This window comes from Cupressus sempervirens, chromosome 1 (genome assembly GCF_028749045.1).
Source record: "Cupressus sempervirens isolate cs-2001-9-10 chromosome 1, ASM2874904v1, whole genome shotgun sequence".
NCBI classification, from domain to species: Eukaryota; Viridiplantae; Streptophyta; class Pinopsida; order Cupressales; family Cupressaceae; genus Cupressus; species Cupressus sempervirens.
In genome coordinates, this window is record NC_143118.1 from 474463161 (window position 1) to 474487227 (window position 24067).

The window sequence follows — 24067 nt, forward strand, 5'->3', positions numbered from 1 at the left end:
CTTCCAGTTGTCCAATTTTGAATTTCCAGCATTATAATGGCTCTGGCTTCAAATTCCTTGGTCTAAACACTATGGCCTTAGGAGATCAAGAAATAGCCTCTATAAATAGTGTATATAGACATTTTTGGGTTTTTGCAAGGCAAGTAGCTAATTTTTCAAGTGAGCCCTAGACAAGTAGTGCAGGCTTGGCAAGGTGCAATGGAAACTTGAATTGAAGTTTTGATAAGATTAGTAGATTGGTATGTGCCAATATAGAATAGGAAATGAAGGAGTAGAGTGTTACAGGTTCATAACTTAGAGGAGGAGGTTGGAAGTGGAGTTTGAAACCATTGGTGAAGAATTCAATGCCATTGCCTTTGAAACCCTTAAAAAGAGGGTTTTACTATATGTTCATCCCAGGGGCCTAAGACTTGAAAAATCTTCAATTTTAGATCATAGAGAATAAATGTTCTAAAGAAACCAAGTGGCCTTGTTAAGATTTTTTGGGAGTTGTATCTTATTCCTTGTTTTTAGGAGGGCTAGTAGGGGCTCTTAGGGCTACACGGCTAAACAAGGTAATTTAGAGTTGTGGAAGTGTGAAACTCACAAGAATGATGTAGAATGGTAAGAAATGTGTCAAGAACCTCATAATGATGGTTTAAAATTTATTTTGGCCTTTTAGGTGCACTTGGTGAATTTTTGGCATTCTAGGTCAAATAGTGCATAATTAGTGAACTAAAGGGAGAGGATGGAAACTAATTTGTTGGGTGAGTTTCTTGGTGAAAGGGGATTGGGAAGGAGACTTTTAGGTTAGGGTTTGGAATAGTAACCCTAATTAGGCTAGGAGTAGCCTTGGAAAAACATGAAATCTCTAGAGTGAAGAAGCTCCCCATCACTTACCCAGGTAATTTCGGAGATATGTGGGCTTGCAACATTAAGTCACTCACATCATAATTTGACACTCAAACCTCATTGTTCCATATTTGTGCCTTTCATGCACATGGGGTCAATCGCAAAAATAATTTGGTATTTTTTCCATTTTTTTATTACCCGTGATCGTCGATATTTTGATAGTCTCAAAATAGGTAGTCAAACTTCTGACGAGGTTTGGGGCGAATTGAAAAAAAATACCAATTTCATAAAATATGCCCATGATGTCAAAACTTAACATCGAAAATCAAGGCCAAATATACTAGTAATGCATCAATTTTGTCTATCCCTTCATTACATTGCAACATTAAAAAGCTTTATACGACCCTTCTATAAGAATTTGGTATAGCTCTGATACCATGTAAGAATTTTCCTAAGGCAATAATTCAATGCCAAGATCAAGAAGCTCAATAGATAGCACAAGAGAGACAAATGATGATCAAATGAGAATGGATATCAAATGATTGGATAAATACATCAAAGAAGTTCCTTCTATATAAAGGCAACTGATATGACTAGGAGTCAGCAAAGAGATAAGCATAACAACTAAGCACATGTCCACCAAGAGTGGATTATACTCCATTGTGCATGAATGCACGTGTAATAATGAGAGGATAAGAATGCAAAGGTGTATGCCATAAAGAGATGTAGTAAGCAACATGTGCTTAATTGGAGTGCAAACTATTGTGTTGTCTACATGACAACTCATATGAATATGCAAACTCCTAGGTGCCTACATGACAATTAATATGCTAATGCATTAACCAAAGTAAACTTAAGTAAAGTGTAAATAGTAAATACTTATTTACACCAACTCCCCCCTTTAAGTGCAACTTAGGGGAATGCACTTAAGCTCACACAAGCTAGAAATTAATGTAAGATGGGTCTCCGCTACTAGGCCATGTCAGGTACCCATGTACAATATGCAAGGGCAAATGATATGTAATGCAATCTCTTATAAAGTGGAGAAAGAGAGAAAACCCACATGGGAAAAACCCTTCCCCAAAAAAAGAGAAGAAAAATAAAGTAAGATGCATGTATGGATGGAGTAATCAAGACCCCCTATTATGACATACATCATGCATATACAATAGAGAATCCCTCCATAAGAAGGAAATAAGGAGAAATGAAATCCCCCCTATAGTGAATGATCTCCTAATGATGAGTGCTTGGAGAAAAAAGAGAATCCAATGCCTACAAAGAATATTTCTCCCTTTAGGAAGAAGATACACCTAATACAAATACAAGAAGGCTTCCCATTGTGGATTGGAAGATGGAAGGGGAATTCATATGAAGTATGTTGTCTCTGAAGCCTGAAGATGTGTCACCATGTCCTTGAATATTGAAGATTTCATGAACCAATCATGATCAAGTCCAATAAAAGAAGGTGGTAGACAAGGAACCAATGGCAACTGCTCCATATAGGAATGTGGATCAAACTCCAAAGACCAAGATGCATCCTCAAAATAAGTAGGAAGAGAAACAAAGAAGCCCCCTCTCAATGTAGAATCTACACTCATGAAATATGCTCCTAGATCAATGTAGAAGTTGCACCATGAAAAATAAATGATATTTCTCCCTTGAGGAAGAAATGGTGGCATAGGTGTACAAAAGAATCCTCCCCAATCATTAGAAAGAACTCTCAGAATGTAATTTGTCTCAGGAAACTGCAAAGGAATCTGCAACACATGAGTATGATCAACCATGCAATCTAAAATCTCAAGTGGAGTTTGAGATTCATGTAAAGAAATGTCGAAAGACTCAAATGTCTTGTTTGAAGTGAAAGGGACCTCCTGCAAATGTTGCAAGAAAGTATCCACAATCATGTCAAACTTGAAAGAAAGATCAAGTGGAGAATCATAAGGGTTATAGTGTTCCCTCACAACAACTAAAGAAGGATCATCCTCAATAAAGAGAAGATGTATATCATCAATAGTGTCTCCCATATCCTCAATGTAGGACTTCACAAACAAACCTGCAATGTTTGTCAAGAAGTCATCCCAAGGAACTGAGTTTGGAAGATAATGAATATCTTGCTGCACTGAATCATGTGAATCCACAACTGTATGAATACAAGTATCATCAAGAGCAATAGTAGATGCAATATCAATAGGAGAATTAGTAGTTGCGATTGGAGGTAAACGATCTTTTGGGAATGGAGGAACATGTGGATCTCAATACATCTCCCAAAGATAGATCCAAATAACATAAAGATTAGTTGACTTCATGTCATCAAGTGAATCCATAACCTCCATATCCATATGTAGAAAGAGTGCACAATAAATGATTGTAACAATGTTACCATTGTATGAAAGTCCTTTCACATATGGCAATGCATTATTCTCACTAAGACAAGTGAGAACTAATTCACTCCATTGCTTATAGTTTTGTGTTGTCAAGATAATTAAATCTTCCTCATCCATGATGTACTAATCAATGTATTCCCAAAAATATACAATGAATCAAGGAACCCCCCCTAAATAAATGATTTTGACACTTTGTATATAGTGTGTGTACAATAGCCACTTGCCAAAATGAACCAAAGTGGACTTCTAATTTTGATATTTACAACTAAAAATATGAAGCTATATATGACTCAACAAGATAAGACACAAGACCTCTCAAGGATCTAGTTAATTACAAGTGCCAAAATAGGCCAAAAATGACCAAATTCTAAAAGTACTATGTCTACTCAAAATCATTCCAAATTGATATCAAATCTAGAAAGTAGACAAAAAATTATGCACTTCCAAAAAAAATAACACCTGAATATGTGTCCATATGAGCCCTAACGAAGCCTCTGAAGTTGTAAAAATTGGGATTGGCAATTTTCAGAAAAAATCAGGAACATAGATCTCAGACAACCCACACCAGTGTGTAGATCACAAAATTCTACCCCAAAACAAAAAAATTGCTCGAAAAAAGGAGTTCGTATGAGGGAGATATCATTGTTTAAAAATCACCTCTCTAATTATTTTTCTTGAATTGCCACCGTCGCACCTCCATAAATCAAATGACTCTAGATTTCACCTCAAATGTTTGATTTTGATGTAACAAAAGTCAATTTGGGAGTTTTTTGACCTTTTGAATGTGATACCAATATTTGATTTGCACCAACAAGCTCCAATCTTGACTTGCTAAAAAAACTCTCTCCAATGGCTATGCAATGAAACTCCTATGGCTCTGATACCATGTAAGAATTTGGTATAGCTCTAATACTATGTAAGAATTTTCCTAAGGAAGATCAAGAAGCTCAATAGATAGCACAAGAGAGACAAATGATGATCAAATGAGAATGAATATAAGATGATTGGATATCAGATAATTGGATAAATACATCAAAGAAGTGCCTTGTATATAAAGGCAATTGAAATGACTAGGAGTCAACAAAGAGATAAGCATAACAACTAAGGACATGTCCACCAAGATTGGATTATCCTCCATTGTGCATGGATGTACGTGCAACAATAAGAGGATAAGAATGCAAAGGTGTATCTCATAAAGAGATGTAGTAGACAAAATGTGCTCAATTGGAGCGCAAACTATTGTGTTGTCTATATGACAACTCATATGAATATGTAAACTACTAGGTGTCTACATGACAATTAATATGCTAATGCATTAACCTAAGTAAACTTAAGTAAAGTATAAATAGTAAATACTTATTCACACCAACACCTTCGATATGAATAGAAATACCTACACAAGGTACATCAAATAACATAACCCTACTAGAGGAAATGGGCACCAAGCACGACAATATAGGGGGGCTTAATCAAGGTGACCCCAACAGCTAAGCACAACCTCCCTAGACCCATTCAAAATTACACCTCCCACATTTTCAATTTTAGTCTTTTTCCTACCTAAAATAGGAGGTGGCACCACCTTGGGAATAAGGCTTGCATCCCTTTCTACAAATTTTCTTGGTATCACTTTCCTCTTTCTACTTCGTTCTTCCTCCATTATTTGTTGTTCCTTCTCTCATTGAGTAGTGAAATACATAAGCTCCAATCATTCCATCCTTTCCTCCTCATCTCACTTCCAAATTGGCTCCTTTGAACCAAAAACCATGAATGATTACACCTATTCTGTCAATCCTTTAATACACCTCCAACGATCCTCCGTCATGCAAAATCCACCTTGACCTCAACTATATCCAACCAATTTTTAATGTCTAAACACCATTCTTATTCAACATAGAGTTCCATCATTCTTGTTGCCTATACTTTATCTTGTACTAGCAAGAAAGCTTGTGCATAGAACAATGACAAAATGTCCACATTCATCCTTGGATGAAAATCCTCTCTGATAAATTCCTTCTCATCTACTTGGAACACCTCACCTAGCCTCCTTGGTGTAATTTCTCCTTGAAATCTAGGAGTCTTCTTTTTCTTTAGCGTCATCAAATAAAAATATGCTTCCATTCTTACTATTTTTTCTAATCCCCTATCTCTCTCTTTTTGGCATCAACCCATTCTCAAAGGGTCTTGTAAATCTCTATAATGTTCTCTCCATTTCCTTGCCGAACAAGGAAAGACATTGATCCATCATTGAAATCTCTGCCCATAACCCAAAATCACTAGTACATGCCCACTACCACCACACCTATGCTCAAGAAGCCAAAGTGTCCTACTAATGATTTCTTTGTCACTTCTAATAAAGAAACTATGAATCATAACAAAACTATACTTTAGGGGGATGATATGCTAATCAATTGTTAGTCCATCACTATCTCTAAAGTTTCTTTCAAATTATAAACTCAAACATTTTCCATGTTGTTTTCTAGTTCATTCCCATCCCACCTTGTTTGGCTAACATTGAAGTCCCCAAATCCCCCTATAAGACACCATTCCTTCTAACATACTTGTCTAGAAACCAAGTCTCCATCTTACTCTTAATTATCCCATTGATTAAAATTTTTGAATCACCAAATAAATAATTTTTCTTCCCTTCTAGTTTATTTTCCATTTGCAACACAAATTGAGTTGTCATGCATTCTATAACATTGTTCATCCTTACTAGCAATGCCTTCGCTCCTAAAGCCAAAACATTCTCCTTTGCATCTAAAATTACAAATCTTGCTCCACTACGACTCAAATTACCTTTTGAGGCTCCATTAAAATGAACCTTAATCCAACCTTCTCTCATCTTAATCTTATTATCTACTATCTCACTTTGCTCCACTAAAGGTTTAACCCTTGATGACCCATTAACAAGTAATGCTTAAATTCACTATTAACATATTCCTCCCCAGTATCAATCCTAAGTATCTTAAAGCTATATTTTCTTTTAAATAACTATGCAATTTTTTTAAAAAATAAATAAAAATTGATCCTTATTATGAAGAAAATATGTCCAAGCTTATTGAAAAACCAACAAATGCATGTGCACACCTTAATCCTTGGATGAATTTATTATTTATGGATCCCAAAAGGTCATTCTGTGAGAGGTGAAACTTATAATTTTCCCTCCAAGCTTGACCATGAAGAAAGAGCTCCCTATGCATCTTACCACTCATGTAACTTGTGCATATAATTTTAGAAGGAACAATACTAGACAATCCATCTACCATATTTAATTTTTGCATCAAGGCAATATTGTTAGAATCTATGTGGTTAAGTATTTCATGCCAAACATTAAAGTCATCATTAGTAAGAAAGAAATAATTTGAATTGGAAAACTTATAATATTTGAACAAGTCTATTTTACTATTTGCAATAAAATGATTTTTCTTTGGATCAATGATATAATAGATATTCTTATAAAATTCAATCTTCTAAACTTGGAAAAGCTTATGGAAAAAAATAAATTTAGATTTAGATTTATGAACATAAATAATACCATACAATTAAACATTAGGATAATTAACATCACCATTAGCTTTTACAAGTATAATTGTTAGCAAGTTGAACAATAACATTTGAAGTATCAAGATGCATATAATAGTTTTTTTGTTTATAAGTAGTAACATGTTGAGATGCACCAGAATCAACAATCCATTCAAGAGGATTTGAAACATTGTAAGTACAAGTAAATGCATGATGAGATGAATTATCATTATTATTACCTTTCTTAAAATTAGGTTTATGTTGTTGACTATCTTTACTCTTTTAGTTCATGGGATTTTTACCATTTTGTTTCTCAGAACAATTTTTAGTTTCATAACCCGCCTTAATTATCATAAAACATACATCGAGACTTCTTAAAATTATTATTATTTTATTATTATTATTAGAATTATTATAATAATTTGTTGATGTTTGGTAGCTTCAATCAGATAAACCTATGAGACTAAGTTATTGAAGAGAAATTAATATAATATTAATGATTCATGAAAATTGCATATACATATACGTATACGTATACATATATGTATACAGATATCCATACATACATACATATGTACATATATGCATATATACATACATATACATACATACATACATACATATATACATACACACATATACATATATATACATACATATACATATATATCACACACACACATATACATATGTACATATACATACATACATACATACATACATACATATATATATACACACACACACACACATGGACACACACATATATACATATATATGTGTGTGTGTGTATAATATATATATATACATATGTGTGTGTGTGTGTGTGTGATATATATATGGATATATGTATATATATATACACACACACACACACACATATATATATATATACATACATACATACATATATACATATATACATATATACATATATATGTGTATATACATACATACATACATACATACATACACACACACGCACGCACGCGCACACACGCACACACACACAAACATGATTGTTATTATACTAATTGCACAATAATGAATAGACATGTCCCACAAACGCACATGCCTCTCCATGTATCATTCACAATATATATGAAAAGGATTGTTGCATTTGATAAATACATATTGAATAGGTAATGCTAATAGATTTTCAATGATCCTTATAAATCAAAATGGTATCAAAGTCTAGTTCCCTTGAAGAAAGTTTTACTACTTAAAGGAAGATCCTAAAAACTTGAATACTATAAGGACAGAGATTGCAAAAAATTTGTTGAACAGGTGTGATGAGCAAAGTATAGATGGATGCGATACCAACTATAAGCTCTATTTGCATATTATACAATCTGATACAAATGAAATAACACGATGGTCAAAGAATGGTTATGAAGATCAATATAAAGTCTTGCAATGCAATGACGTTGAGATTTCGATCTGATGGGAGTCTTGATGACAAACCTCTTAATAACATTGATACAAATGACATATGAGTCTAAGAGAGAAAATTTCTAAAGCTTTGCATTGACCCACACCCGCATCAGATGTCTGAATATCATATAATATTCTCACTATATTTTAAAATTGTAGCCTCTGCTTAATGTGTGTCGAATTAGGTAGTCTCCTCTACATTAGGATTGGTCATATTTGCATGTTTAGAGTAAATGTCAAATATACATGTATCAATCATAGTATTGTTATATCTTTAGCAACACCGATATACAAGGGAATGTCAGTCATAAGCATCATTGAACTTTGGCAACTCCATATCAGTATCAGTAAAATGGGAATTGCTCTTATCACAGGTGCCTTTTAATCAAAATGTAGAGATATTTAAAGTAACTCACAAGCAACTTGTGTTGATGCCATAACTTGCCTAATATAATTGGTAGATATCTAGGAATATATGAATCTTGATTGTGCAAGTGACGTGTAAAAATAACATAAGATTTATTAGTAGTTATATTTTCAACTTGATTGATAGTTCAAATATTTTGAATAACAAATGTAGGCTATGGAAAAATTTCCACTACGAAGGAAAAATATATGATATCTAATCATACTTATGAAGAGAACATTTAAATTGGGTATGAATAAACGCTGAGCTAAGTTAGAGAGCTATTAAAATTTAATATGGTAGTTATAATCCCATAGTTCTAGCAAGGAACCTATCCTTTCATGCTAGGAAAAGTGTACATATTTTTAGTACCATTTTGTTTGATATGAGTAGAGGAAAGAAGGGTCATGTTAGAAAAATTTTGCCACTTCATATTTATCTCATCTTCTTATGAAAAAGATAACATCTCATTACGTTGAATATTAGTGACATTGTAATATTGTATACAAGAATCTTATAACACTTTCAAATGTGAGCAAACTGTTTATGCCAAATTCTACTTATTATTTTAAAAATAAATTTTCCCTTTAACATGAAAACTAATCTAAAATAATACAAATCATAAAATAAATATGTATTAATTTTATGTAGACCACTGATTGGATCGTGAGTTTTCTATTGATCTTGGATTAACTCTACCCCATAACCCCATATTTAAGAGTCGAGACAACTTATGGACAAATAGACTAGGCCACCAAATAAATATGTATAATATTAACTACCCAAAACACAAAATAACATCTAAATATATTAGCTAATGCTAAATTATTCAATAACATTGTAGATATTAGATAGACATTTGAACGTATGAATGGAAAGGGACAGATTTTGGATCGGAATGGGTGAGAGGAATGGATGGTGGATAAGGAAAATGAAAAAGAGGACAACTCACGTGGGGAGGGTCCATCAAAATGGCATGTAGCCTTCGGTGGGCCGTAGATATGTAAGACCTCACGGCATTTCTCTCCATACATAAATAAAAGAGATAAAAAGCGGGCACTGACCTGTTCGAGGAAAAAGATTGAATCAAATAAGAGCGTGAACAGTTTAAGAGGCTGTTTGCAAGTGCCACTCACCATGTGCCATGACTGCTGTGCACGAGCTCACAGCGGCACAAATCCGAATCACTTTCTTCACCTCTTCACCTTCATATGCACTTGCTTCAAATTCAACCAGAAGCGCTGACTTCTGCATGCAGCTTCAATGTTTTTATTTTGCTCCTTTTCAGCGTTTTTAGCACTTGAACACCAGCTTTGAGTGACCGAAGAGAAAACCAGGAACAGCTTAGCTTTAATGCGAGCCTTTTGCTCTGTTTTCAGTGTTTTTAGCGCTTGCATGCCGGCTTCGAGTGACTGAAGACAAAACCACAAACAACTTAACAGTTAGCTTTAAGGTGAGTTTAATTTTTGAAGCTTTGGCTTTGTGTATTCAAAACTTGTTCTTTTTTACTTAGCTTACGTGAAATATCTTTAAATTAAAAGCTTCAATTCGAGCTTTTTTGCTCTGTTTTCGGTGTTTTTAGCACCTGAATGCCAACTTTGAGTGACTGAAGACAAAACCAGAAACGTCTTAGCTATAAGGCACTGAGCTTAATTTTATTGGCTTTGTGTTTTTAATTCCTGCTCTTTATAACGTAGCTTATGTGAATTATTCCTTAAATTAGTTTCATTGTGATGGTTGAGCTTAAAGATTAGCATGCAAGGAGGTCTGTTTACTGTAAAGATGGAAAATAGCTAGCAGGCTGGTACAGAAATGGGATTTAGATTATATTATTGTAATCAGTCAGTACACGTTGAGCTCAGGTACGTGTTTCAGTATCCGTTTGCTTGCCTAGTTGTGATATGCCATATATTTTGGTGTTTCCCGGCTCTTATTTCATGACATTTAACATCTTGTTTAGCAGATAATTAGAGTTTAAAGAGCATGCATTTCAGATAGGCATTCTACAATGGCAGAAAAGGGTGGAGTTGAGTGTGTTAATTTTAATTGTTTAAAGAAATCTTTCTAGGTTAAATTTGGCAACCATCTATATGATAGATAGATAGATAAAATTTTAACGTCCACGAGGCCAAAAATAGCCTATGGGACAGCAAGACAACTCAAGCAGACTTAAGTAGCGCTGTTCGCCTCTTGTGTAGACTAATGATGAGCCCCCCCAATTGCTCAATGTACTCTTCGTTGAACAGGTTATGCCAAAATCTAAAATTCTATTATAAATAAAATATATCTTTTAAAATAATTTAATAAACACCACATAAAATATTTGTTAAAATTATAATCTTTGGAGATATAAATCATCAATTTTTTTACAAATTAAAATAAAAAGCTTAAGTTGGTGGAAAAAAAAATGGAGATAAAGGATATATAAATAGTTTTCAGTGTACTAAATCAAATTGTAATAATATTGTAGTGGATATATCTATTGGCATTTCTATAGATAGATTTATTTAAGATATCTATATTAGTTTATTATACTGGCAAATGAGTTTTATTGTTGACAAATTATAAATTAGTTGATTGAAAATAATGATTTATTAGTACAAAATAAGTATTGAGTACAATATAAATTAGTATTGTTGCGCAGGATTATACCTTAGCATTGGTTCTATAAATTATATTGCAGAAGGATTTAATTTATGTATATTTCTCATAAATCAAGCTCCAAGAGTGATCTTCTTATCCCGCGACGTTCATTCTATGCTATATTTCAACACTTCATTAGACAATTAAGGCTCAATTTAGAATTTTAGAGCCTTCTTCTTTGCCATTTCTAGCAATGACAAACCTATAATTTTAGGAAATTAAAAATAATAATTTATAACTCATAAACGTGTATTAGAAGTAATTAATAAGCATTTCTTCACTAAAAGGATTCAAAACTTCCAAATGTAGGATGACATAATGGCATAAGGGAATTTTCCTTCTGTTACCTTGGTTCCTTAATCGCCAGATTATGCCAAAACTACATCTTATTTAGCCCAAGCAAAGTCAAGTGTGTTAAAATTCAAGTTTTAAAAGAGCTCGCAATTTGTTGCCTTTTAAATGATTTGAAGATCTTAATGCTTCCGGCTCATCTCCAGCTCTTTCCAGCACTTCGAATTTCTGAAATCCGATACCCAAGTCACAAATTACGACAGGTTAATGAAAGGTCTCAAAACACGTGTTTTGATTGCAACATTAACCTTTAAAGCTTTAAGAGGTTAAGAAACGAGGTTCAAAACGCATATTTCCATTTGAAATTTTAACCTCCCCCATCCAAAAAAAAGGGTTAAGAAAAGCATTTCAAACGCGCATTTTGAATTGCAAACCTTAACCTCAAAAAACCAAAAAGGTTAAGCATGAGTCCCAAAACACGTGTTTTGGAGACGACTCTTAACCTCTTTGCCCAAATAGAAGAGGTTAAAAATCACAAGGTTAATGAACCTCAATAAAGGTTAGTTATCTCCAGGGACTCATGATATGTAGGGTCATTTTCACAATTGAAATTTATTAATCATCGAATGGAGTTGTTGGAAGCACAATGATTTGGTTGAGGAGTTATTGAGATCTTTCATGCCAAAGGCCAAGAACATTCAAAGTGAAATGCAAATATGAGGAGCTGATGTTTGGTTAATGGTGTTTGAGATGGTGGATGGTGGGGAGAGTATCAAATTGATCACAACAAGGATGACTACAAAGACCATGATAATTAGCATCCCCAACTTATTGCATGAGAAGAGACTTGGAGACCGAAGGTAGATGGGACATCTTTGGTCAAAGTGATCTTGTGAAATTGAAGTAGCTATATTAGCATATAGCAAAGTGAATCTCAGATCGAATGCTCATATTTCCCTTTCTACTTGTGTGTAGATAAAATCTATGAAGCCGAGTCATTAATATTATATTGTAGTGCATGCCATCTCAATACAAGGTGTCTTGAAGAAGAAGCCCACAATGTATTAAACATCATTTAAGGAAAGATGCCAAAACACATGGTTCTAAGAAATCGATGATCCTGGCCTACATTGATATATATAGTCTGTGCGGACAAAGAAAGTTTTGGATGCTGACACCATGAGAAGTGATTACCTGCGAGCTGATTGACGGAATAAATAACATGTTTAAAGTCATTGTAGAGAAATTTTGTTATATAGAGCCTCCCAATATATGTTCCCTATTGGGTGGATATTTTGCAAATGATAGTTTTGTGAAAATCTAGTCACAAAATAGGTAGACCAACCACAACGCATGAGACAAAGTCTCTCCTACCTTAAAAGGAAGGCTCCCCCTTTCTCACCATTCCTTGGATCAACTCAATGTAAGCAATAAGTTGAGAGATTATGAAAGGGTATTACCAATATTCTTTCCTCTTAACTTTCAGAAAAAGGATCCACTTATTTGCAGAGCAAGTAATGGGTAAGATGTAATCTCTAACTACACTTCTATCTAAAGTTGTAAACGGTGATATCGATAAACCAATACTAACTCAAAGGCTAGCTGAAGGTGTACCGATTTGGCTCTAAGTCTGGTCTTAATCTATGCTATAAGAATAACCTTTACTATTGTGGCATAAAGACTTCCAGAAGTATGAATTCTAACTATTTTTTTGTGAATTGTGATGGCAATACAAGCTATAGTCATAGTTTCTAGTCTACCACAACCGCTCCCAGTCAAAGCTTTAGCTCCGATTGCTTCTTAACTCACTATGATCTATGATTAAACACAATAATAACATGAATCAAAGACAATAGGCGCAAATTATAGTCAATGTTTCTAATTCACACTATCACAATTGCTTCTAGTCAAAGCTTCAAATCCAATTGCTTCTTTTATTCACTTTTCTCCCAAATTTGTACTACACAATCAAAGTTGTGCTTGCACAAGTTTGGCAGAGCTTTCTTGCATATAACAAAAGGTGATTTTTACAATGAGAAGACACTCCTTTATGTAGGCAAAGGAGTTGAGAAAAAACTAGGAGCAACTCAACCAGCTTTGACCCAATCAAACTAGGTGAGAAATTATTGGATTACATGTCATAAGGACATGTAAATCAAATTACATGTAATTACACAATTGCATGCAATACATACTCTCCAATCTACAAACTTGAAAACTAAAGAAGGAAGAAGACGAAAGAGAATTGAAACAATCCTAGTGATTGTTCTGAAGGGCCTTATACTTAGTAATGCTATCCCAGATGATCACAGGATCGGGAGTTCTTGTATTTCGTGCCACTGCATTCGCCTTGATAATCATGGTGTTGTGTCTTTTGATAGCCTCTGACTCTCTTTGATGAATTATCCATTTTCATTTGAAAACTTGATGTGATCAAGCTTTTTCTTGTTCGAGTTGTCATGAATTCTTCTTTGTAGATTGATACATTCAAGAATCTCTGACACTTCGAAAACCTTCTTGATGGTGTCCGAATGTAAACTCGGAACAACTTTCCATTAGTACCGTTAACTTTTTTTTCTTTTGTTTTGAAGTAAAGTGCTTGGTGCATTCTCGCATGAACTTAGGTTCTTGGACAACCATTGGAAAAATGGAGACCAAAAAAATTATTGCTTCTTGAGAATCAAAGCATATCTTCTCAACGAGATGTCTTTGTTCTTTGAAGAAGTTTTGACATATCTTGAAGAGTGCACTGTAACATGGAGATGAAAACATCTTCCAATGAGATTAGATCCATGAAAACTATGGGATTTGAGTTATGATGATGAATCCATGAGTAATGAGTGTTTGAAGTATGAATTAGACACTTATGGAACACATATGGTGGCGGGAAATGAACCGGAAAACATATATATTTGGGTGAAAAGGGCCAAAATCGGACTCTCAAGGGTGGATTGCATGTGGGTGAAGATGAGCTTTTGTGGGTATGGCCAAGAATGCAAGTTGGGATGCATATGGATGTCTGCAAATGGTGACATTGGTGTTTAAAGAGTGACCTACCAAAATCAGGTCCTCTGGATGCAATTAGATGTAAAGTGATTTACATGTAATTATGACTTGATGTAATCATGCAATTAGGTTCGAAGGATGAGATTACATGTAAATGTGAATGGAAATTACATGTAATTGTGGATGGAGAGTGAAATTACATGTAAATGCGGATGGAGAGTGAAATTACATGTAATTGCTCTCAATATGTAATTGCATATGTAAAGAATGGATGTAAATATGTTTTGACATGTGTTGGTGAAATGGTGTGATGCACTTGCACGAGAAGGGTGGAAAGTGGAATGAAGTGAAAATGCTCTCACATTCTTGGGAAAGAACTTGCAACCTCTTCAAAAAGAAGAAAAATGAAAAAACAAGCAAACAACCAACAAAGACAAGCACAAAACAAACACATACCTTTGATCTTAGACTCAAACATGTTAACAAGTAAGTTGCTCTCTTGAAATTGGATTTTGGGAAAAATTCAAACATGTGAAGATAAAGGTTTTCATCTTATTTAAAGGAAAAATTCACTTTTCATGGCATACCTTTGAACAAGTGTGCAATAACAAGCCATAATATGCAACAAAATAGCGAGATAAGCATGGATTAAGTTGAAAATGTCTACTTGAAGATCAAAGAGCCAAATGTGGAAGATTAGTAGATTTAAAGAATGAGTCTCCTCCAAATTCAAATCTTCAACCATCTATTTTGACCTCCTCCACACTTGCAAATAATGGATATTAATGAGCAATCAATGAGGCTTTTTTGGATATGGATGCCAAAAACGTGCTCAATTACTCCCAAATATGCAAACAATTTTGACAAATACCATGTTCTTGGATGTTTATTTTGAAAAAAAACGTGATCTCTTACTGCTCTTACATGTAACGTTTTTGACAATGAAAATAGATCAAAATCCAAAACCAACTTCTATTTGAGCAAAAATGTGATCAAAATGGCCCCAAATCTGGGCGGTTTTTGCAAAAACATGGCTTCAAATCACCATGAAAAGAAGCATTTTTTACATGAGATTCAATGTCTAGGGCATACGAATGCATGAAGGAGCAAAAACGACCTTGGTCTCATGGATTTCAAGCCATATCATGGGCAGATCTGGAGTTTCTAGAGAGAAATGTGCTCTTGAGAGGTCAGAACATGAAGTTTTGCCCTCCAATCTCCAAAATCGGGTTCTTACCTTGCACTTGCATGTGTCTCAAAGGCAAATCACACTCTATAATGGAGATTACATGTTTCAAAAAGTATCAATCTTAGTTTCTCATGCAAATCATACTCTTTGGCGGTCATTGAATGTTTTTAAAGAGGCCTTTAGATGCAAGTCGCACTCTAAGAGACTCATTGCATATTTTAAGTTACATGCATTTACATGTTTAAGTCTCCAAAATAACATCTCTAGTGCAAAATTGCATTCTCTAGAGGCATTTACATGTTAATGGATTAAAAAACATGTATATGCACAACTTAACTGATCAATTAAGCACATGACTAATTGATTTTTGAAGAAATATCACTTAATTGGGTCAAAAATAATATTTGCACTATACATTTTAAATATCATGTGCAAATATCATTTCAAAAAGCAATATTCAACTTAAATGTTTTAAATAAAACATAAAATAACTCAAAAATAAATCAAACTATATAGTTAATAAAGTCAAGTGAAAAATTAAAAAAAACAACTCAACATAAAAATATAATAGAAAGTGCTCTATAGTCACTTAAGTGATAAATTTCAGTGATAAAGGAACTTAAAAACAAAACATCAAGTAAATTTATGTTATATATTTCAAAAAGTGAATGTCAACATTAAAATATAACATGATTTTTTAAATCATGCAATTGCATTTGGAGAGTCCACTTTTTGGGCACTAAAATGGTCATATCTTTTGACTGCCAAGTCCGATTAAGCCCTAAGATAGATCGAAACGAAGGGGAAACCCAAAACAATGACTTGAGCAAAACCAAAAATCAAAAGCAAACAAACACGCTAAAAAATGTGAAAAAAGACGTCGAAGACTTCAAAAATCAAGCATAGGCTTAACAAATAAAAAAACTAAAAGAACTTGACGAAAGCCTTCAATAAAAGGATTCATTATATCAATTGGGGTCGATTGATTGATCAATACTATAATGAAGCGACTCAGAGAAATGTGAAACTAAGTTGAAAAAGTTCCGTACTGTTACCTATATTCTATGGTGACACAATGCATGACAACATTCTCGTGGTCCTGATCATGAGGGAGGCGATTGCGCAATACCTCTAGGAAGCCTGGAAGATCAAGCTCAAATTCATTACAGTGATTAGACATCCAAAGAAAAGACTAGCGATACCAATCATTGCTGAATACATATTGCAGCATATGGCGCTAGTATGGAGATTGATTTGAGCATGAGGAAGAAACTCACGACATAATATTGGGACCATATCAATGTCTGGAAAGTGAATTATTCGACAGGATGCTTCAAAGAGTATAAGGTGCAAGGCATATTGCATAGACTCCATCGAAAAATATAGTGATGTTTGTTTGGTTTATGGATTGAATACTCATATTGCTTTCTACTTGAGCGCCACATTAAAAAATAAAGATACTGTAGTAGAGAATAAGTGCTACCTTGATGGTGGAAGCCTTAAGGAATTTTTGTATACTCATATACCTAGATTACAAAGCTCATCCAACTGTTTGTGAGGATGCTAGCTACTCCTGACAGGGACTGCCATGGTGTTTGTTTTGTTTCATGTACTTTCCCCGGCTTGTGACGATAACAAACTGTAAACATCCAAATAGTAATGCAAATAGTTGGTGGATTGAATCGATTGTGAGATCTTTGGTTAAATGAAAACTCTAGTTTAAAATATTGTGGTGCTATGATAAATATTATATTAAACCTTTCACTTCAGTTGGAGATCCATAATTTTCAGCTCAGTCACAATTATAGTTAGTGGGCTCTTGAATTGTGTGCTAGTATTTGGGGAATAGGGAAGCCTGTTGTTACAAAACAAAGAGCATGCCCTTTGAAGGATGCAATCGGTTTGATGAAAGATGCTAGAAAATCAAGTTAATGGCACACTTTGGTAATATAATGCATGTGAATCATAGTATGAGGCTAATGTGAATGGCCTTATATGAGGTGGATATCCAATCTATTCTTTGTTGACGACAGAAACAATGGAATTTTTAAAATTTGTTTCTCCATGATAGTAAAAATTGTCTTTGTGCAGAGGTCATAACTCAAAATATAACTGTTGGATGTAAAAACTCTAAGTATGCATCTGGTAGAATTACCAGTGTTAATGAATAATATTTCTGTATATCTTTGTTTGATTTAATTTGTCAATAGATCTGATGAGTACATGGTAAATACTGAGTCTAACCATTCAACTCTAGAATTACATATAACTTAATTAGAAGAAAGAAAGACAACATTGATTAAATAACAAGAAACAAATTTCCAGAATTTAAACAATGATGAAACTTGATTTTCTTCATAATACCATTCTTCGCATTTGCCAGTTGAAGGAGGACCCAAGATATATCTTAGAGATGGCTCCTTAACAGAATATCACCATTATCAACTTCAATGCAAGCTAGAGACACTAATAAACCTGATTGGTAATGCGGCTAGGAAAGGAGTGGCGTCTAATCGAACTGCAGATCACTGTTGGCGCCAACAAAGTCATGAGACCACGTCCTAAGCTCAAATACTGAATTTGAAGTCCTTAATCATTCTGAAAGTGATCCAATTAGGAGCTCGCAACAAACTGAGTGTGCAAAACGATTCTTAAAAGGCCAACGCTGGAGATTTGAATGCAAAGTCGTCCCTTCCGAAAAAACCGCATACACTTGATAGCTTGGGAAGGTTCATAAAACATAACCGCAAATCTGCAATTTGCCAACGGACTGAAGGCTATGCTCCAACACGCTTGGTAGTAATTCGCAGGTCTTGTAATCAATGTTGTCCAGCCCTTTAGGAGATAAATCCGACTCAGAACTTGCCTAGGAGCTATTACTATGTGAAACACTGCCACTAGTTGTCAATTGGCAATCTTTTGATATCACAAATCAAATTTCCAGATTGCAGTCACTAATATGGGTGAGCAAATTCAATCCTCTTCATAGTCCTGGGAGTAATCTTAAACCAATCTCCAAGGCACAGTATGAATAGTAGGAGATAGTGCAAACGTTATAACTGAGCAACGTATTGCAATTCTGAGAGAACTTCTAAGAAATCCGCAGCTAGATGTTATAAAATATTCTAGATTGTTCTCCTTAGCCACAAAATTCACAGTAGGAGATAATGGCCAATTGTATACTACAGCACAATTGCCAAGAACTTCTCAGACGAGACCCTTATACTTCAGCAAGGGCACAGATCAAAAATCAGGAAAAAGCCACAAAGGCACAAAAGAAAATATATTTTCAAGCGTGTTTTTCCCCATGAAATGAGCTCTCATTTATGAGCTTTCTTTCACAAAAGTTAAAACTCCACTTCAGAAATCATGGAAGTTTCCCAAAAGAACTCAACACTAGAAACTTTCCAACACGCTTTTTAGAAATCTCTCTTAAAGTCATTATTATAATAATATAAACATTATTATAATAATGCAACTCTATGATAAATAAATAAATAAGAGCTCATGTAATTATTAACTTGATTGACTGCAAGTGACGACCAACTGCCAAGGCATCCACTGAACTGCTGAAAATAGCAACTGCCAATAATAGACTTACTAAAAATAGTAAGTAATCAACTGAGACCCCCAAAACACCTTATCAGCTCACAAGGGTCGCTATGATGAGCTAAGTCCATCAACTGCATAGACTTGCCAAAAATTGGGGACATTACATTGGATCCTTCTCATCTTTGGATATGTAGTTTGAAATCCATCTGGTCATATTCTCACCAGAGCAATTGATAAGATATTATTATGTGTGAAAGTTATAGCCCTTTGAACAACAGTCTATAAAATTGTTAATGAAATGGCAGTCATACCAATTAAAACACAACTTAAAATAATTGCCCTTGATATTTGAAATTGAATGCTATGGTATCAGTGGCTTGGATGTGAACTAGAATGTTGTGGGATTAAGAAAGTTCATACAACAAGGAATAAATGAACATAGAAGTAAAATGGAGGTACAAGCCATATGAGATAACTATTTGGCTAAATGGCACAATGAAATGTGGTCTCACCGAAATTTTCTATTCGCCTTGACTTTTATACATTTGATTGAGATCTCAAACTTTTCTATCATGAGAAATCAAATGTTTGATGGGTATGTGAACAAAGTTATGCATTGGTAGATAGGCAAATCAAGGACACACAGATAAAGCACATGTTTTGTTTGACATAATACCTCTAATGGACTTCATTAGATCAATGAAAATATTGTTGCCAACTTATTCCTTGTTTGTGGCTTCTCATTAAAATTATGTTAGTTTGAGGGTATTTTAAGATATATGTGATTTATTCAACAAAAGTCATTTTAAGGAACAAAGTCAAATGATTTGAGATTGCACTCATGAAATAGATAAGATGATATGAAGACAGAGATTCTATTGCTTGGAAAAGTTGGTCATCTGATTCATCTGAGATTGATTTCAATGGAGAATAAATTATTCGTTGCTACAAGAAATATGCATTGTTTTGAAAAAGCCAATATCTTGTCCTTGTCTATGATGTAATAGGTCTTAATTTGCCATTTGTTTAAATAATGACTTTTGTCATTTTGCGTTGATTTTGTCAAGGTTAATTAACCAACTCTTTTGGCACAAAATTTTGAGGTTAATTAAGCTCTCCCAAAACATGTAAAAGGGAGTTGGTTATTAACCTAGAGAAGGTAGTTAATTTGTGAAGCCTATAAATGCAAGGCTATTCGTAATGTAAAAGGAGAGAACTTTATGTAGGGGAAATGCTAGAGAAATTTGTAAAGGGACTTTTAGATTTGTGTTATGCATTAGATGTTCTTGGATTTGTATATCTTCAAGAATATAATGAAGAACTCTTTCAGTCATATGCTTTGAATGTGTTCATTGTTTATTGCAAGAATTTGGCTTAGGCCAAAAATCACCCAAGACCAAGGAACTCAAACACAAGCACAACATTAGACCAATAGAGAGAGTATGATCAGAATGATGATATATTCATTTAATATGCCATATATGCTATATCAAGAGTACACTAGGAGTGCCTGTATATAAAGGCCTTTGGAGAGCTTCTAGAATGCATAGAAATCAGCATCATGATAAGTCATACAACTAGACACATGTCCACTAGATATGGATTATCCTCCATTAAGCACGGAATTAAGTGCGATGATGTGAGGATAAGCTTACAATGGTGTATCACGCAAATTAGTGGTGTAGACATGTGCTAAATTAGGAGTGCGAATAACTGTGTTGTCTACATGACAACTCAGTGAATGATGCAAACTCCAGTGTTGTAGACACCATGTGCATAATTAGAGTTGCGTAACTCATGAGAGTACACAAACTCCTAAGTGTCTCACCTAAATAAATAATAAAATAATGCATTAACCTAAGTAAACTTAAGTAAGTGTAAATAGTGAATACTTATTTACACCAACAGCCCCCCTTAAGTGCAACTTAGGGGAATGCCCTTAAGCTTACGAAATCTAGGATGAAATGCAAGATGGGTCTCAGCTACTAGGCCATGTTAGGTACCCATTTACATAATGAAATGCAATCTCTCATAAAGCAAAGAAAGAGGGACAACCTCATGGGAAAAACCCTTCCCCAAAAAGAGGGATGAAAAACACATACGATGTATGGGTGGATGGAGTAATCAAGACCCCCCCCAATTATGACATACATCCAGTATATACATAAGAGAATGATGAGAAGAGGAAGAGAGACAAGATAGGCTCCCCCCCCCCCCGAAAAGAAGAATGCCGACCAGTGACTGCTCCGATGAAGAAGCTGATCCAAGACTGCAAATGGTGTTCCTCCCCTTAGGAAGAAACAAGACCAAGGGTACTGTTGTGAGATTTTCACACATCGCCCCAAATCTTGGGGACCCCCTTTTTTTTAATCACCTTGGCAAATTTTTGGATTGCCCAAAAAAATTTCGAGTTTTGAAAATTTCACGCTTTGGCACCTTCAAGACAAATGTGGGGAGGCTTAGCTTATTTTCACCTGGCTTTAACTTGATTTTCCAGAGCTATCAATTCTATCCCTAGGCTGAATAATTTTCTAAGTTAATTTCAACTTGGCAGGATAAAATTGTGAATTTTGTACTTGGACGATTTCTTTTGAAAATTTGGTTTTAATTGTATAAATTTGGATGATTTTCAAAAGGGAAATTTTAATTAGATTTAAGTTTTGGAAAATCTCAAATTTTTGGTGAAAAGGAAAATTTTAATTTTGTTGAAATGAAGTTAAATTGCAAAATCGATTTTTGACTCTAAGGGGCAATCTTATTGTCATAAAATTTTAAATAGCTTGGCAAAATCGATTTGGTAGAAAGTTGCAAAAATTGGCTTTAATAGATTAAAATTGCCTTGAAAGCTTTTAGTTTTTGATGAATTTGGTAATTAAATATTGAAAAAATGGCTTTTGGTTAGCCAAAATCCAAATTTAATGATGTATTAATTACTAAACCCTCATTAAATGGAAATATTTAACACCCTCAAGGCACCATTTAATTTCGTTTTGCAATTTGGAGCTAATTGGCAAATTTTAAAATGCAATTTTCTTTTTGGCAAGATTAAATTTTGAGCTAAGTATTTAATTATGGGCCTTAATTTGGATTTAATTTTTGTTTTTTCTCTTCTCCAGGACTAGGTCGGCTAGCTTAGAGGGAAAAGAAATTGGGTATAAAAGAGACCTCTTTCCCATTTCTTTTCACAATTCATTTCTTCCTCTCCATACTTGGGCAAATTTCCTCGAGGAGCAAATTTTTCCAGACTTGGTGAGTTTGTGGAAGGCAGTTTTCTTGCATTTGTTGGGCGAATTTCCTTGGGAGCAGATTTCCATGCTTAGGCGATTTTGTTCTAAGGCAGATTTCTCTCCATTGTTGAGTGAATTTCTCTTGAGGACCAGAATTTCAGGCCTTGGCGATTTTCCTTGTGGGCAGATTTTTGCAGACTTCTGGTGATTTGTTCTCCTTCTATGTGCTGCGATTTGTGCCCTAGGTGACATTTTTGGGCAAATTGAGGACTTCCATGCTTGGGCGAATTAAGACAAGGGCAGAACTTTTCACTCTTGGCATTTTCTTGAGGCAGATCTGATTTTGTGACATGGACAATTCATGGTGAAGGTCTGATTTTTCCCTATTTAGGACTGCATTTCTTATGTCAGAATTAGCGATTTTGTTGGGAGAAGGGATGCATATGAAGGTTTGATTTTTGTTTGTTGGGCAAGTGTTGGATAGTTTCAGAAGTTTAAATTTCTAATTTGTAAAGGGATTTTGAAATTCTTGAAGTCATATCCTAGGTTCCGAAAAGTCATTGTAAGATTATTGGTTAAGGTGAATTTTCATCATCTAGAGTTGCAAGGGGTGCTTAAGCTGACATCCATCTTTCGTTCTAGTCTAAAGATTGCTCCTCTTGGTTCTTCTTGCCTTCTAGTCCACCACTCTACCATCCCGTAATAGGGCAACGAGCATGGAGGATGGTAGTGCAAGTAAGAATCCCAAGCGGGCAAACACTAAAAAAGAAAAAGAGGATATGATGCCCAAAACTTCCTTCTTCTCGAAAATGAAGAGAATAACCGACACCAATATCGGTACAGTGGACATGATACGGATGAGGGACAGACTAAAGGAAGGACAATCCCCCTTGGCAAAAAGGATATACAAGAGCGGAATTGTACATGCAACGGCTTTTCCTCCCACATTGCCTTGTCCATAATTGATTATGGAATGTGCATCCTGATTTGATCTAAACAGTAAATCCATCATTTTTGATGAAGGAAAGAGAGTGTTGGCCAGCATTGGCGAACAAGCAATCGAAGAAACATTCAACATTCCCCAATACAAGGGCATGACGGTTGTGATGATGGACCAAGCAACTAAATCATTTTAAGATAACGAAGAGGCCTATTACACGCATCTAAAGCAGAATTGGATACGCGAGGGAAGGAAGGGAGTTAACAGATCATCGAGGCTCACAATGGAAGATTTGAAACCAGAATATGGTGATCTCGTTGTTCTACTCAGCCGGATCATGGGCCTAGCTCAAGGGATGCAATTTGAAAACTGGATGTACTTCTTCATTGATGAGATCGAGAAAGGGAAAAGAAGGTTTGATTGGGCCAAGATCATAAGTGAGAACTTAGAATTGCAACTCAGAACCGTGCAAAACCAAAGGCAATTCTACATGGGCTCTTATCTGTTCTACCTAATTGCTAGACAGTAAGGGTACTACAAGGAACACCTGCTAAGAGACTTTCATCGCACGCACAAACAAAGATAAAGAAATATGGGAGTTGGTTCATCCAATTTTTGCAGTTTACATACATTAGAGTGGTA

The 24067-nt window shown here is 34.6% G+C and overlaps 1 protein-coding gene across 6 annotated transcripts in view; it reads left to right on the forward strand.

The window, feature by feature from the left end:
- The first annotated feature begins 9643 nt into the window (after positions 1–9643).
- Positions 9644–24067, forward strand: part of LOC149578339 (phototropin-1A-like) — a 338062-nt gene continuing 323638 nt past the window's right edge. For 4 of the 6 annotated variants that reach the window (XM_089828325.1, XM_089828339.1, XM_089828322.1 and 1 more), the window contains exon 1: positions 9644–10030. The gene's annotated coding sequence lies outside the window, so the exon portion shown is untranslated. Of the gene's footprint in view, positions 10031–10326; positions 10440–24067 lie in introns of all 6 variants that reach the window. The other 2 variants (XM_089828327.1, XM_089828331.1) reach the window with 1 other exon arrangement.